The sequence below is a fragment of the Equus przewalskii genome, chromosome 23 (genome assembly GCF_037783145.1).
Source record: "Equus przewalskii isolate Varuska chromosome 23, EquPr2, whole genome shotgun sequence".
Lineage (NCBI taxonomy): Eukaryota > Metazoa > Chordata > Mammalia > Perissodactyla > Equidae > Equus > Equus przewalskii.
The window spans coordinates 12,030,073-12,047,696 of NC_091853.1; the positions used below are offsets into that span (position 1 = coordinate 12,030,073).

Consider the following 17,624-nt stretch of genomic DNA (forward strand, 5'->3'; position numbering starts at 1 on the left):
GTATAACATTAAAGATAAAGGGAAGGGCAACACCAAGAATAAATATAATCTTGTCATTTTAACCACAAATTCAGGACACAAGGAGAAAAAAAGATGTGATGATAACAACTTAGAAGGGGAAGAGGAAATGGATGGAACCAGTTTAGTCTAAGGAAATAAGAGGCTATCAGAAAATGGACTGTCTCATCTATGAGAAGTTTTATACAAACCACATGGTAATCACTAAACAAATAATTAGAACAGAGACACAAATTACAAATAAGGAGGAAACTAAGAAAACCAACATAGAAAACTACCTAACTGAATTGGTAGTCCAAAATACATGGGACGATAAACAAAGGAAATGCAGGAGAACCGGAAAATGAGCAATAAAATGGAAGCATTAGGCCCTCACATTTCAATAGTAACTCTAAATGTAAATGGATTGAATTCTCCAATCAAAAGACACAGAGTGGCAGGATGGATTGAAAAACAAGACCCAACAATGTGCTGACTCCAGGAAACACACTTCAGCCCCAAAGACAAACACAGACTCAGAGTGAAGGGATGGAAGACGATACTCCAAGCTAATAGTGAACATAAGAAAGCAGATGTCACCATACTTATATCAGACAAAGTAGACTTCAAGCCAAAACAGATAAAGAGAGACAAAGAGGAGCAGTATATAATGATAAAAGGGATGCTCCACCAACAAGACATAACACTTATAAATATATACGCACCCAACACAGGAGCACCAAAGCACATAAAGCAACTATTAACAAAACTAGAAGGAGATAGCAACAATAATACAATAATAGGAGGGGACCTCACTCACTCTAACACCAATGGATAGATCATCCAGATAGAAAGTCAACAAGGAAATTGTAGAATTAAATGAAAAACTAGACCAGGTGGACTTAATAGATATATACAGAACACTCCATCCAAAAATAGCAGGTTATACATTCTTCTCAAGTGTTCATGGAACATTCTCAAGGATAGACCATATGCTGGGAAACAAAGCAAGCCTCAATAAATTTACGAGGACTGAAATAATATCAAGCATCTTTTCTGACCATAATGCTATGAAACTAGAAATCAATTACAAGAATAAAGCTGGGAGAGGGGCAAAGATGTGAAGATTAAACAACATGCTACTGAACAACCAATGGATCATTGAAAAAATCAAAGAAGAAATCAAGTATTATCTGGAGACAAATGAAAATGGAAACACAACATACCAACTCATTTGGGATACAGCAAAAGCAGTCCTAAGAGAGAAATTCATTGCAATACAGGCTCACCTCAATAAACCAGAAAAATCCCAAATAAGCAATCTCAAACTACACCTAAAAGAATTAGAAAAACAAGAATAAACAAAGCCCAAAGTCAGTAGAAGGAGGGAAATAATAAAAATTAGAGCAGAAATAAACGAAATTGAAACAAAAAAGGCAGTAGAAAGGATCAATGAAACAAAGAGCTGGTTCTTCGAGAAAATAAACAAAATTGACAAACCCTTAGCCAGGCTTATGAAGAAAAAAAGAGAGAAGAGTTGAATAAATAAAATCAGAAATGAAAGAGGAGAAATTACAACTGATACCACAGAAATACAAAAGATTATAAGAGAATACTATGAAAAACTATATGCCAATGAATTGGACAACCTAGAAGAAACGGATAAATTCTTACTCTTACAACCTCCAAAAATCGAATCAAGAAGAAATGGAGAATCTGAATAGACCAATCACAAGTAAAGAGATTGAAACAGTAATCAAAAATCTCCCCAAAAATAAAAGTCCAGGACCAGACAGCTTCTCTGGAGAATTTTGCCAAACATTCAAAGAGGATTTAATACCTATCCTTCTCAAACTATTCCAGAAAATTGAGGAAGATGGAGCACTCCCTAACACATTCTATGAGGCCAACATCACCATGATCCCAAAACCAGACAAGGACAACAAAAAGAAGGAAAACTACAGGCCAATATCACTGATGAGCATGGATGCCAAAATCCTCAACAAAATATTGGCATACTGAATACAGCAATACATTAAAAAGATCACACACCATGATCAAGTGGAATTTATACCAGGGACACAGGGATGGTTCAACATCCACAAGTCAATCAATGTGATACACCTCATTAACAAAATGAGAAACCAAAAACCACATGATCATCTCAATAGATGCAGAGAAAGCATTCAACAAGAACCAACATCTACTTATGATTAAAACTCTCAATAAAATGGGGATAAAAGGAAAGTACCTCAACATAATAAAGGCCATATATGACAAACCCACAGCCAACATCATACTCAATGGGGAAAAACTGAAAGCCATCCCTCTGAGAACAGGAACAAGACAAGGGTGCCCACTCTCCCCACTCTTATTCAACACAGTACTGGAGGTTTTGGCCAGAGCAATTAGACAAGAAAAAGAAATAAAAGGAATCAAAATAGGCAACGAAGAAGTAAAACTCTCAGTGTTTGCAGACAACATGATCTTATATATAGAAAACCCTAAAAAATCCATTGGAAAGCTACTAGAAGTAATCAACAATTACAGCAAATTTGGAGGATACAAAATCAACTTACATAAATTGGTAGCATTTCTATACTCTAATAATGAACTAACAGAAAGAGAACCCAAGAACACAATCCCATTCACAATTGCAACAAAAAGAATAAAATATCTTGGAATAAATTTAACCAAGGAAGTAAAAGACCTATGCAATGAAAACTACAAGATTTTTCTGAAAGAAATTGATGACAACATAAAGAGATGGAAAGACATTCCGTGCACGTGGATTGGAAGAATAAACATAGTTAAAATGTCCATACTACCTAAAGCAATCTACAGATTCACTGCAATCCCAATCGAAATCCCAATGACATTCTTCACAGAAATAGAACAAAGAATCCTAAAATTCATATGGGGCAACAAAAGACCCAGAATTGCTAAAGCAATCCTGAGAAAAAAGAACAAAGCTAGACGCATCACAATCCTGACTTCAAAATTTACTACAAAGCTACAGTAATCAAAACAGCATGGTACTGGTACAAAAACAGGCACAAAGATCAATGGAACCCAACTGAAAGCCCAGAAATAAAACCACACATCTCTTGGCAGTTAATCTTCGACAAAGGAGCTGAGAATATGCAATGAAGAAAGGAAAATCTCTTCAACAAACGGTGTTGGGAAAACTGGACAGCCACATGCAAAAGAATGAAAACAGACCATTCTTTTACACCATTCACAAGAATAAACTCAAAATGGATCAAAGACTTAAAGTTAAGACCTGAAACCATAAGACTTCTAGAAGAAAATATAGGCAGTATACTCTTTGACATCAGTCATAAAAGGATCTTTCCGGACACCATATCTTCTCAGACAAGGGAAACAATGGAAAGAATAAACAAATAGGATTTCATCAGACTAAAGAGCTTCTACAAAGCAATGGAAAACAGGATTGAAACAAAAACACAACCCACCAACTGGGAAAAAATATTTGCAAATCATACATCCAACAAAGGGTTAATCACCTTAATATATAAAGAACTCACACAACTCAACAACAAAAAATCAAACAAGCTGATCAAAAAATGGGCAGGGGATATCAACAGATATTTCTCCAAAGAAGATATACAGGGGCCAGCCCTGTGGCCGAGTGGTTAAGTTTGCACGCTCTGCTTCAGTGGCCCAGGGTTTCACCAGTTTGGATTCTGGGCACGGACACGGCACTGCTCATCAAGGGAGGCTGAGGTGGCATCCCACATGCCACAACTAGAAAGACCTACAACTAAAAAATGTGCAACTATGCACCGGGGGGCTTTGGGGAGAAAAAGGAAAAAATTTTTTTTTAGTTTAAAAAAAGAAGATATACAGGGGGCCGGCCCGGTGGCGCAGCGGTTAAGTTCGCACGTTCCGCTTCTCGGTGGCCCGGGGTTCGCTGGTTCGGATCCCGGGTGCGGACATGGCACTGCTTGGCAGCCATGCTGTGGTAGGCGTCCCACGTATAAACTAGAGGAAGATGGGCACGGATGTTAGCTCAGAGCCAGGCTTCCTCAGCAAAAAGAGGAGGACTGGCAGTAGTTAGCTGAGGGCTAATCTTCCTCCAAACAAAAACAAAAACAAAAACAAAAAAAGAAGATATACAGATGGCCAACAGGCACATGAAAAGATGTTCATCATCACTGATCATCAGGGAAATGCAAATCAAAACTACACTAAGATTTCACCTTACACCTGTTAGAATGGCTAAAATAACCCAGATAAAAAATAACAAATGTTGGAGAGGTTGTGGAGAAAAAGGAACCCTCATACACTGCTGGTGGGAATGCAAACTGGTGCAGCCACTATGGAAAACAGTATGGAGATTCATCAAAAAATTAAAACTGGAACTACCATACGATCCAGCCATCCCACTACTGGGTATCTATCCAAAGAACTTGAAATCAGCAATTCAAAGAGACTGATGCACCCCTATGTTCACTGCAACATTATTCACAATAGTCAAGATGTGGAAGCAACCTAAGTGCCCATCAACTGATGATTGGATAAAGAAGATATGGTGTGTATATATATATATATACAATGGAATACTACCTAGCCATAAAAAAGGATAAACTCGTCCCATTAACAACAACATGGATGAACCTTGAAGGTATTATGTTAAGTGAAATAAGCCAGATAGAGAAAGACAAACTTTGTATGATTCCACTCATATATGGAAGATAAGAAAATACATGGACAAAGAGAACGGATTAGTGGTTATCAGGGGAAAGGGGGGTAGGAGCTGGGCACAAAGGGTGAAGTGGTGCACCTACGACACGACTGACAAATAATAGTGTACAACTGAAATTTCACAAGGTTGTAAACTATCATAACCTCAATAAAAAAATAAATAAAAATAAAATTAATTTAAAAAAATAATAGTAATCCACTGCATTCACAGCTTGTCATCCCCAGAGACACCCATCCTTGGCTCATTATTTTCACTACCCAGTGTCATCAGTAGAGAGTTTGTCCATTTGGGGAGTAATTAGAAGTGAGACCAGAAAGGGTAAGAGATTTCACCAAGCTCACACAGTGTCAATATCAGTGATCAAACGGAGGAAAAGCAATCACAGGACTTCTAGTCAAAGCTTTCTTCAGAAAAGGACACTGGTTAGTAATAGCCTGGTGATAGATTTAACACAAAAATGCAATTATTTAAAAATCCGTTCCATGCAAATACAACGATTACAATCTTCAAAGCTACCAGCCAGTGTAAATAGGTTCATTCAACCTGATATATATAAAGAGAGCGAGAGAATCACAAAATAAGAACTCAAAGATTAATTTCTGTATTTTCCCCTTGTCCCATTTGTCAGTCAATAAAGGTGCACAGCACTTCGCTGCTCCGATTCTCTGCCCACTGTTCCATGTACAGAAACAGCCCGTGTGTGTGCACAGCATGAGTGCATGCACGTATTTTAGTGGCCCTCACAGCCCTATTCTCTCAATCTGGAATAAGTGACTGCAGATAGAGCAAAGATCCCCAGGAGTGCCATTCTAATGCTGAATTTAGCACATCAGGGCCATTCCCATAGGAGCCAAAAACACAAAGTTCAAATTTCAATTTCTGGAGGACATTGAAGGGCACAACAAGATGATGGAGAAGTTTCTTTTCTAAGCACAAATATCTGCAGCCATCACAAAGGAGATGGACAAAGTTCATCATTTTCTGGGAGCATCCCATAGATGAATGCTATAGATTCTCTGCATGCTGAGTAAGTACATATCTCAACATTGCTTCTGTGACATAGTTTCCGTACAAGCTTCCCAAGAATATTTCCTATTTCACTAAGGATGCAATATTTTGTATGCCCCATGACATTATGCCACTATGACACCACGTCCTAGTGCTGGTCTAAATGTCATTCATTGAATGAATGATGTCACTAAACTAATCTGACTGGGGTATATTGTCTTACCCCTGGAGAGAAAAAAATTATTTTCTTCATTCAACAAATAATATTTTAGACAAATTTTGTCATTGTTCATTATAATAAAAGTGTTTTCTCCTGTATGAGCTGACTCTCCATGGCTCCTCTAATAAAGCTTATAAGCCCCTGGACTATGCAGAAGAAACCCAAAAAGACCCTGCTCCTCTTTAATAACCCAGGAATGGGTGAGAAACCGAGTACTTCACTCATCATGTATCTATCGGTGCCTACTATGTGCCAAGCATTGCTTTAGGTGTTACATGCAGGCCACACTAAGTGACCAAGGTGAGCTTCTTCCTTGTCCCCTTGGAGCCAACTGCCTAATAGAGATGCAAACAAGGTAACGGGCATTTCCAATGATCAGTGCTGGAAGAGGATGCCAGTGAAAAACAGATGAAACACACAGCAAAGGTGCCAGACCTAGTCAGAGAACCTTCCCAGCAGAAAGAGATCTCAAGTAAGAATTGAAGGGTGCGAGAGCATCAGCCTGGAAGGAGGGGAAGGAGAGCAAGAGAGAATTTGTATGTTCCCGGCAGAGAGAGGGATACAGAAGGGCTCCAGGGTGAAGGAGGGCGTGTGCATTCATCACATCGTCAATGGGTTTATGTTCAGTGCGGTTGGAGCCTAGAGCGCAAAAGGAAGTTGCTATAGACTGAATGTTTGTGTCACTCCAAAATTCCTATGTCGAAACCTAATCCCCAAGTTGATGGTATTTGGAGGTGGGACCTTCCGGAGGTGATTAGGCCCTGAGGGTTGAACCCTCATGACTGAGATTAGTTTCTTTTAAAAAGAGACCTCAGATGAAAGATTTGTATACTGAAAACTATAAGACATTCAAGAAAGAAATGGAAGAAGACACAAATAAATGGAAAAATATTCCATGCTCATGGATTGGAAAAATTAATATTGTTAAAATGTCCACACTACTCAAAGCAATCTATAGATTCAACGCAATCCCTGTCAAAACTTCAATGGCATTTTTCACAGAAATAGAACAAATAACCCTAAAATTTGTATGGAACCACAACAGATCCTAAATAGCCAAAGCAATCTTGAGAAAGAAAAACAAAGCTGGAGGCATCACACTTCCTGATTTCAAACTATATTACAAAGTTATAGTAATCAAAACAGTAGGGTATTGGCATAAAAACAGACACAGAGATCAATGGAACAGAATAAGAGTCCAGAAATAAATTCACACATATGTGGTCAATTAATTTATGACAAAGGAGCCAAGAATATACAATGGGGAAAGGACACACTCTTCAATAAATGGTGTTGGGAAAACTGGACAGCCACATGCAAAAGAAACTGGACCACTATCTTACACCATACACAAAAATCAACTCAAAATGGATTAAAGACTTAAAAATAAGACCTGAAACCATAAATCCCTTAGGAAAAAATATAGGAAGTAAGCCCCTTGATATTGGTCTTAACAATGATTTTTTTGGATTGATACCAAAAACAAAAATAAACAAGTGATACAACATCAAACTAAAAAGCTTCTGCACAGCAAAGAAAACCATCAAAAAAATGAAAAGACAACCTGCACAATGGGAGAAAATATTTGTAAATCACATATCTGATAAGGGGTTAATATCCAAAAATATAAAGAACTCATGCAACTCAATAGAAAAAAAAATCTGATTAAAAACTAGGCAGAGTTTCTGAATTTTTCCAAAGATATAGAGATGGCCAATAGTTACATGAAAAGGTCCTCGACATCACTAATCATCAGGAAAATGTAAATCAAAACCACAAGGAGATATCACCTCACACCTGTTAGTAGGGCTATTATCAAAAAGTCAAGAAATAACAAGTGTTGGCGAGGATGTGAAGAAAAGGGAACCTCGTGCACTGTTGGTGGGAATGTAAGTTGGTGCAGCCACTATGGAAAACATGATGGAGGTTCTTCAAAAAATTAAAAATGGAACTACCAGGGGCTGGCCCCGTGGCCGAGTGGTTAAGTTCGCGCGCTCCGCTGCAGGCGGCCCAGTGTTTCGTCGGTTCGAATCCTGGGCACGGACATGGCACTGCTCGTCAGACCACGCTGAGGCAGCGTCCCACATGCCACAACTAGAAGAACCCACAACGAAGAATACACAACTATGTACCGGGGGGCTTTGGGGAGAAAAAGGAAAAAATAAAATCTTTAAAAAAAAAAAAAAAAAGGGAACTACCGTATGATGCAGCAACTCCACTTCTGAGTATTTATTCAAAGAAAACCAAATCACTATCTCAAAAAGATATCTTCACCCCCATGTTCACTGTGGCATTATTTACTATAGCCAAGACATGAAAACAACCTAAGCATCCTCTGACGGATGAATGGATAAAGAAAATGTGATAGATACACACACAATGGAATATTATTCAACCATAAAAAGAAGGAAACCCTGTCATTTGCCACTACATGGGAGGACCTTGAGTGCATTGTGCTAAGTGAAATAAGTAACACAGGGAAATACAAATACTGTATCATTTCATTTATATGTGGAATCTAAAAAAAAACAACTCACAGGTACAGAGAACAGATTGGTGGTTACCAGAGGTAAGGAGTGGAGGGTGGGTGAAATGGGTGAAGGTGGTCAAAAGGTACAAACTTCCAGTTATAAAATAAATAAGTCCTGGCGATGTAATGGACAGCATGGTGACTACAGTTAACAAGACTGTATCGCATATTTGAAAGCTGCTAAGAGAGTAGATCTTAAAAGTTTTCATCACAAAAAACATTTGTATCTATGTGTGGTGATGGAACATATTGTGCTAAGCATTTCAGGATATATGCATATGTCAAACCATCATGTACACCTAAAACTAATGCAATGCTATATGTCAGTTATATGTCCATTAAAAAAAAAAAAGAAACTCAACAACAAAAAATCAAACAACCTGATCAAAAAATGGGCAGGGGACATGAACAAACATTTCGCCAAAGAAGATATACGGATGGCCAATAGGGACATGAAAAGGTGTTCATCATCGCTGATCATCAGGGAAATGCAAATCAAAACTACACTAAGATTTCACCTTACACCTGTTAGAATGGCTAAAATAACCCAGATAAAAAATAACAAATGTTGGAGAGGTTGTGGAGAAAAAGGAACCCTCATACACTGCTGGTGGGAATGCAAACTGGTGCAGCCACTATGGAAAACAGTATGGAGATTCCTCAAAAAACTAAAACTGGAACTACCATATGATCCAGCCATCCCACTACTGGGTATCTATCCAAAGAACTTGAAATCAGCAATTCAAAGAGACTGATGCACCCCTATGTTCATTGCAGCATTATTCACAATAGTCAAGACGTGGAAGCAACCTAAGTGCCCATCAGCTGATGATTGAAAAAGAAGATATGGTATATACATATACAATGGAATACTACACAGCCGTAAAAAGGAATAAAATCATCCCATTCACAACAACACTGTTGCATCTTGAGGGAATTATGTTAAGCGAAATAAGCCAGATAAAGAAAGACAATCTTTGTATGACTCCACTCACATGTGGAAGTTAAACATGTAGACAAAGAGAACAGATTAGTGGCTACCAGGGGATAGGGTGGGGTGGGGGGTGGGCACAAAGGGTGAAGTGGTGCACCTACAACACGACTGACAAACAAAAATGTACAACTGAAATTTCACAAGGTTGTAAACTATCATAAACTCAATAAAAAAAATTCTTTTAAATAGGAAAAAAAAAAGAGAGACCTTAGAGAGCTTCCTTGCCCCTTCTGCCATGTGAAGTGGCAGTGAGAAGATGACTCTGTCTCTGAACCAGGAAGCAGGTCCTCGCCAGACATCGAGTCTGCCAGCGCGTTGATCTTGGACATCCCAGTCTCCAGGACTGTGAGAAATGTTTCCTTTGCCTATAAGCCACCCAGCCTATGTTATTCTCTTATAGCGGCTCAAACATACTAAGACAGAAGTGCTGAGCACTGATGCTGAAGACACTGTCCTAGCTGCCTCACCCGGCCAAGAAGAGCAGAGTGCAGCCCAGCTCTCCCCAATATCTAGATCATGTGCACACACTTATGGTGAGCACGTGCTATTTCAGCCTGCCCAGCATCCTAACCTCTGGCTTCTGGTAATAAATCATCAGTTTTCCTTTGATGAACTTCCCTGCCCCCTCTCAGTTTATATAGCATGTGTGGGACTGACCCCATCCCTTGCTCTAAGAATGGACACAAAATTCATACCTGGATAGTAAGAGTTTTGCAGCTCCTTGGCCATAGTGATTAATTCAGTGGCTAGTGTATGTCCAGGGACATGTCTAAGAAGCATGTGCCCAGAACTTATGCTTGAACTACTAGGAAAGAAGCGTGCTTTCCATTAGGGTTCACTGAGATGACAGAACACCGACCTGGAGCTGCAGGCAGCCATCTGTCCTCCAGTCCTTCAGTCAATAATAGTTGACTGAATAACTATTACATGGCTCATGCTTTTGTAGGCATTAGGGATACAGAAATAAAAGACATGATTCTGTCCTTTAGGCTTTCACCATCAACTGGAGAGGTAAATAAAGTAAACTAATCACTTTAATAACACGTGATCAACGTTACATAGATTATTATTTGTGCAGGAAGGCGCAGCCAACTCAGGCAAGGCTTCCCGGGGAAGAAAATACTCATTGAACTTGTTGGATAATTAGGACTTAATCGGGTCAATTTGGGCATGGGGGTGGTTCCAGAAGAGGAATCAGTAAGCACAAAGTCTTGGAGAGGGGGTTCAGCTGGGCAAGTTCTGGTGACCCACCATATTCAATCAGACTGGAAGATAATCCCCATTCAGGAAGGTAAGTGAAAGGAAGCCAGATGGCCAAGCTGGGACTAAGTCACGGAGGCCTTGGATTCTTACTGACGGAGCTTCTGAAAGATCAAAGCAGGTGAGTGACTCCATCAAGCTGGCATTTCAGAAAACCACACAAGTCCCATTGTAGAGAATGGCTTGGGGACCCCCAGACTGCAGGCAGCGTGAGCCTTATGGGGCAGTTGCCATCATCCTCCTTTTTGAAGTCAATGCAAGCCAAAGGAAAGCACTGGTAGAGGGGAAAAGGTGAGCAGGGGGTGGGTGTCAGAATCAGGAGAGAGTGATGAAGCAGAAAAAATGGGATTTGGAGGTTGATTGGATTTACGCAGCTCTGGCCTAGTGATGGTAGATGGTAATGTCCCTGAACAAGACTGAAATGCATTTTACTGGAAGAAGCAGATGTTGTGAGGCAAGGTAAGCTCAGGCTGGGCCACGGTGAGTGGAGTTGGCTGCTGGACAGTCTACTGGAGGTGTCTCAGGCAATGGAGATGAGTCAGGAGCTCCTGAGAGATGTCTGCAGGGACTCACATTTGCAGTGGGTAGTACTCATTTGTTTATACGTTGCTTCTTTCCTGAAGATTTGTACATGCTTTGATCAGCACACAAATCATAATTAAAACCATGGATATGGATGAGATTGTCAAGGAAGAGCACGGACTTCAAAGTAAGAAAATAATAGTTCAAGGTAAAAGGCAGAGAAAGAGAAGTTTGTGAAGACTGAGAAGGCAGAGTCAAAACAGCATCCAGGAAGTGAAGGGAGGAGTGAGGTAAAGAGAACAAACACAATAAGAGATCAAGCTATATAAGAACTTGAGAGCATACACTGGATTACATAGGGCTGGTGGGATGCTCAGAAAAGGATAGGACAGTAAAGAGGGACCATGAGTGTTTGTTCATTGGCTGGCTGGTTGGTTGGTATAAATGGGGGACATTCAAATGCGTTTTTACCTATGGTGGAAAGCCACTGTAGGGGAGAGACTGAAGAGATGGAGGAATAAAGGAAATGAGGGATGGACGTGGTTCCCCAGGAGGCCAAGGGTCATGGAGCTCATAGCCAGAGAGAAGAGATTACTCGGGCGTCAGGAAGCACACGTCTGCCACTGCGGAGCAAGGAGGCAGGAAGGGATATATGAATGCCCACGGGGATATTTTGTGAGCTAGGCTAGGCAAGGCCGATGGGAAAAAAGTATGCGTACTAATTATGTTAAAGAAATTGATTTTACCCTTCATTCTATTAAAACATGCTAATGAGACTCCCACAATTTCCAAAGCTAAAAATGACTGAGCTGATGGTGATGAGTTTCAGGAAGCTAACGATGCACAGCACAGTCATCAGTGGTGGCTATTTGCTTTTTTTTTTTTTTTTTTTTTGGTAATTTCTATTCTGTTTGAAACCACAACCTGGCTTTTTTTTTGACTCAGTTTAATTTCTTTCAAGCTGCAGCCTATGAATAACACCTATTTCAAGCAATTTCATTTTCCTTCGTGTCAGGCTCTTGTGTCTTTGCCCCTCAACAATCAGCAGCAGTTGGAAAGGTATTTGTTCCAATCTGTAACCATTTGAAAACCAGAACACGGATATTTAACATGAGTCTGTGTGGAATCGCTAGCTTTAAGACATCTTTCTCAGAAGCAGCCTTTCCTCCTACTAGTATCATATTGTATGTGGGCCCATCCAGGAGGACCCTTCAAGTTTCTGTTACAGAAACTCACAATCTGATGAAGTCTGGTTTGGTGAGATGTGAGGTCCCTTTCATAAATAAAGCACCTGTTTCCATATTGGATGGGGAGCACACTCAATGCTGTGTGAAAAGCTGTTCAGCAGGGGAAAAACTCACAGAGGGTGAGGAATCCATGACTGAAGAGGTTATCCTTTCCAACCCATTCATTTTATAGCACATAAACTGAAGCCCAGGGTGCCATATGGTTAATTGGGATCAGGGCCAGGACTCAAATCCAGGTCTCCTGCCACCCACCCACTATTCTTTCCTCCTCTCAGAACATCTGTTTTTCCTGCAGGGCAGCAAATGACACAGGGCCAGGGACCTCGTCCATCTTGTCACTTACGTATCCCCAGCATAAGGGTGACCATCAAAAATATGTGTCAGTAAGTTGACCACACTCAGGGTGGATCACAGTTCGTCATTTGTGAGGTTTCACGCAGAGCTGAACATCAGAGCTAAAGGTCTCCACAGAAAAGGAAAAAAATCACCAACCCATAAACACATGCTTTATGAACTCTGAAAATTCCAGAAACTCCAGACAGGACTTCCAGGCTGGAAACCTTGGGAACAGCAGCTGTAGAGCCACCTCCTGCTAATGGATCCCTGCCAGGGTTTCGTTTGTCATTGGGTTGGCAGGCACCATGCCCCTTGTCATCTGTACAGCTGGAGAACAGAGGTTTCCACTTGCCTCTAAGTCGGCTTTAACCAGCTTGAATCCTCCTTAAAATATTTAACAGGCTCTCTCCTCTCCCCTAAATGCTAAACCCGCTAAGCCTCCTTTCATCTTCCCATAATCACACCTGCCTAAAATCTTGATGTAAATTGAAATTACACGTCCTTTAGCACCTTAGCCACACGTTCCATCCCACAGGGACAGCCCCTGCCAGAGTGCAGGCACTTCGAGGAGTTAGGGTTTGAAAGTGGCATTAACCACTGTCGAAGTTTGTTTTTCAAACAAGACCCTGTGAGGTTCTTCATTTTGCTGAAAACCATGTGCTGGCTTGACGCTTTACTAATCTGGTTGAGAATAAATGCTTCTCAAATGAATCTGCTGGAAAGGTCTCTGGCGGGAACTGTATTCCCTCTTAGTATTCTTCAGTTTGGGTTTGATTTGGGTTAACTGGTTAATGGTAAAATAAGTACTTACATCTTTTGCCCCTAAATCAGGAGTTGCTGCTGCTGCTGCTGCCGCTGCTCTATCCCATCATGACAGCCTGCTGTTACTCACAACTGGCAGACGCTGTAAACTGCGCTGCCACGTCAGCCGCCCAGAATCTTTCTGCTTCAGCAACAGTTTCCCAACGGAATGATTTTGTATGTAGAGCCTGAGGCTGGAAACATGATCTGACCTCCATAATGAGAAGGTCTGAGTACAAGAGGCCACTACCTGAGATCACAGAAAGAAACCACGCAAACCCCTTGTGTGTTTAAATCAGAGTTCCAAGGAGAATCTAAATATTATGTTAGCTTTCTAAACAATCATGACAGCAAGTTAATAACTGGCAGAAAAAAATCAGGATTAGAAGGTGAAAAAGTAAAATTTAGAGACTCTTAACATTATAGGATTTTAGGTCATTAAAAAAGTATGGGCTTAAGCTGGAAAAAAAATTACAATCTTGGAGTGGCAAAAAATGAAAAAATGAGTGCTCATGATAGAGAAATGGTTGAATAGATTGAGACATTTATGTTGTGGAATATTAGGATATCTAATAAAAAATAATAAGTTAGAGCTATACCAGTTGACTTGGAGGGGTTTCTATGGCATATTACTGAGTGAAAAAGGATAATATTATCCCATATGCTATTATATATGCATATATGTTATTATATATAAGTATTTTGCATCTATATAGATAAAAGTATACAAAAGATATATATCTGGTGGGATTCCAGGTAACTTTTATTTTATTCTCTACACAGTTAAGCGCTGCCTAACGACGATTCAGTCAACAACAGACTGCATATATGACGGTGGTCCTACAAGATCAGTACCATATAGCCTAGGTGTGTAATAGGTTATATCATCTGGCTTTATGTATGTGCACTCTGTGATGTTCACACAATGACAAAATCCCCTAATGATTCATTTCTCAGAACGTATCCCCCTCATTATGTGACGCATGACTGTAATTTCATGTATACTTCAATTTTTTCAAGAAAAAACTTTTTTTTTTTTTTTTGGTGAGGAAGATGTCCCTGAGCTAACATCTGTTGCCAATCTTCCACTTTTTGCTTGAGGAAGACTGTTGCTGAGCTAACATCTGTGCCCATCTTCCTCTACTTTGTATGTGGGACGCTACCACAGTTTGGTTTGATGAGTTGTGTGTAGGTCCACGCCCAGGACCTGAACCCATGAACCCTGGGCCGCTGAAGTGGAGCATGTGAACTAAACCACTACACCACTGGGCTGGCCCTCCCAAAATTTATTTATGTAATCAGAAGAAACAATAAAGCTGTTTCTATTATGTAAAAATTATTGACAAGTGGTAGCTCGCCTGGACTCTTGTGCTTCTGAGTTCCTCTGCTGAATCTTAAACAGATCCGGTTTTTTTCCTCTCTGTGTTCCAAATACACTCAAGAATTCTAAAGAGGTTCTTGTGCTTATCTGGAACAGACAGGCCAGGCCAAGGAGAAATGTAAAACCCTTTTCTAGCCCAGACCTCACACTGCCCGCCTGTCCTTTGAGATTGATGTCAGAGGTGGGTCACATCTTCACGCCCTTCCATGATGTGTGGTGCAGGGGGAGGGCCCCACAGCACAGGCACACAGAGGGATATTGCTGACAGTGCTGTTCAAGCCATACTGTCTCAGATGATGCCTCTAGGGGTAACTCAGAAATCACTCGGGAAAATGCCAATTGAGGAAAAGAAGAAGGGAGTTGGAATTCACCAACCAATCCCTGTATTTCAGCAACAGAGCCAGGAGCTGGGAAATAAGCTCTTATTGATCAATCACCAAATAATCAACACATTTTACGTAATTAGAACACAAGAAAGGCCACTATGTGTTCACAGCCACATTTTCTGAATTAAAATGAAGGGAGGTATATGAATGTACTCGGACATTACATTATCTTAATTTTATGGACATCAACACAGAGGTTATTTCAATTGGAGTAATCGTAGAAAATTCAAGGTATCCCATCATCATAAAGGCTGTGTAGGAAGTAGATATGTGATGAAACAGAAGGCATATCTTGTTTGTATTTATCCATTACCCTGGTGTGGGGGAAGCTCTCAATTTTAAACTTAAATGGGGAAAAGGCCTGAGTTAGGTAAAATGTCTGAATTATAGAACTGTTTTAAAAATAACTTTTTAAAAAGAAATATTGCTCTTTTACTTTCAATTGTAAAAATAATCCACAGTAGAGTCCAAAAAAATTTTTATCCTAAAAGAATCTTTAATTCAATCTATCATTTTACATAGAAATAATTACAGATTCAGTAGGACTGAAGCTCACACAGTAGGACCTTAGAACTTCTGACTCTCAGAGGTCATCCCACAACATTGTGCTGTAAATATTAAGAACAGACCCCAACCTGACTTGTCATAACTAGAGAAGACACTCATAATTATCACATTCTTGCTTTGTATGCATAGAGCACCTCCTCAGATTTATTCATAGTTAGCTATGACCTGCATGTGCCATCTTGTCTTACAATTAGTTTATTCTCCTTTATCTTGTTAATAATCACTCAATTAGATGAAATGAAGAATACAAACAGACATCCATAAAACCAGAATGTAGACAAATGCCAAATCTGTGATGGCAGCCATAGGTGCTACAAGAGATCAGGAGAGGGAGATAAATCTCAGGTAATTCTGAGGGTGAGAAAAGAAATCAATGAAAAAAGAGTTAGGAAAGAATATTAACAATACAAAGTTCCTTTTTGGAGAAGTTTTCTACTGTTCAGGTTATTATTGACAATATTGGGCCTTAGTTTACACAAGACTCATGACCCTGATCCGAAGACAATCCAGCAGTCTCATTTTCCACACATTCCACTCACTTAAAAGCAGACACATTTGAAAAGTGTGCAAAAAACCTACACTCATATATTCATAAACTTGCATTTTCCTTGGCTCAGACATCTCGGGTAAATTGAGGAAGTTACAGACTTGTCTGTATGTAACTAAACAACTGACCACGAAGTGGAAAATGCAGTGACTGCTGAGCTCACAGACACATACATTTTGGGTCTTGTAGGCACATTCTTCCCAGCTTTGTCAGCAGACTGGAGGTACCAGCTCAGGCTTCGCTGTACCAAAACCAGTGGCAGGAAACAGGTATAAATGTCTCTCCTTGAAATAATTCTAAGCTCCATCCCTTAAACTAAGTTACTTCTATAAGACAGACCAAAAATCTCTTGTTTACCCACCATGAGACTGAGTCCGGTGATGAGAGAACATCTGGAACTCCCCAGGAGAGATTATGCAAAAGGTTCTGAGCATAGGCAACTTACCTCAGCGGTTCCGTGCGTGGTCTCTGGATCCACACTGCCAGGCTGGGGTCCTGCCTCCACTACTCCCTAGCTTCACTGACATCGGGCAATTCACTGAATCTCTCTGGGCCTCAGTTTCCTTATCTGTAAGATGGGGTTGATAGCAACTACCCCGAATAATTGGATCGCTACAGGTAAAGAACTTAGAAAAGCACTGCAGTCTGTGCTTCATACCTCCAGCCTAATAATCAGCCTTATTCTATAGCCTTATTACTACTGCTACTATTGTTTACCATTTGTTGAGCACTTACAATGTGCCAGGCTTTGGGCTAAGTGTCTTTCATATATAATTTCATGTAATCCACACAGCAGCCTTATGGAGTAGCTCCTGTTATCCCCTTTCTCTCTCTTTTTTTTTTTTCTTTAATTTTGCTCATTTTAAACTTTATTTTTGTTTTTATTATTGATTTGTAGAAGTTCTAGTTCTGGATGTGAGTCCTTTGTCAGATATATGTATTGGGAATATTTTCTCCCAGTCTATGGCTTGACTTTTCATTTATTAACTGTCTTTTGATAAGCAAAAAATTTTAATTTCGATAAAGTCCAATTTATCAATTGTTTTGCTGTTTTACCTGGTGTTGGGGATCTGGACATGAACTAGGCAGACCAGGAGGA

At 40.0% G+C, this 17,624-nt stretch overlaps 1 protein-coding gene across 4 annotated transcripts in view; it reads right to left on the minus strand.

The window, feature by feature from the left end:
* Window positions 1-13,777, minus strand: part of SEC16B (SEC16 homolog B, endoplasmic reticulum export factor) — a 70,742-nt gene extending 56,965 nt beyond the window's left edge. For 3 of the 4 annotated variants that reach the window (XM_070591611.1, XM_070591603.1, XM_070591598.1), the window contains exon 1: window positions 13,655-13,777. The gene's annotated coding sequence lies outside the window, so the exon portion shown is untranslated. The remainder of the gene's footprint in view (window positions 1-13,654) is intronic. The other variant, XM_070591608.1, reaches the window with a different exon arrangement.
* Window positions 13,778-17,624: the final 3,847 nt, after the last annotated feature.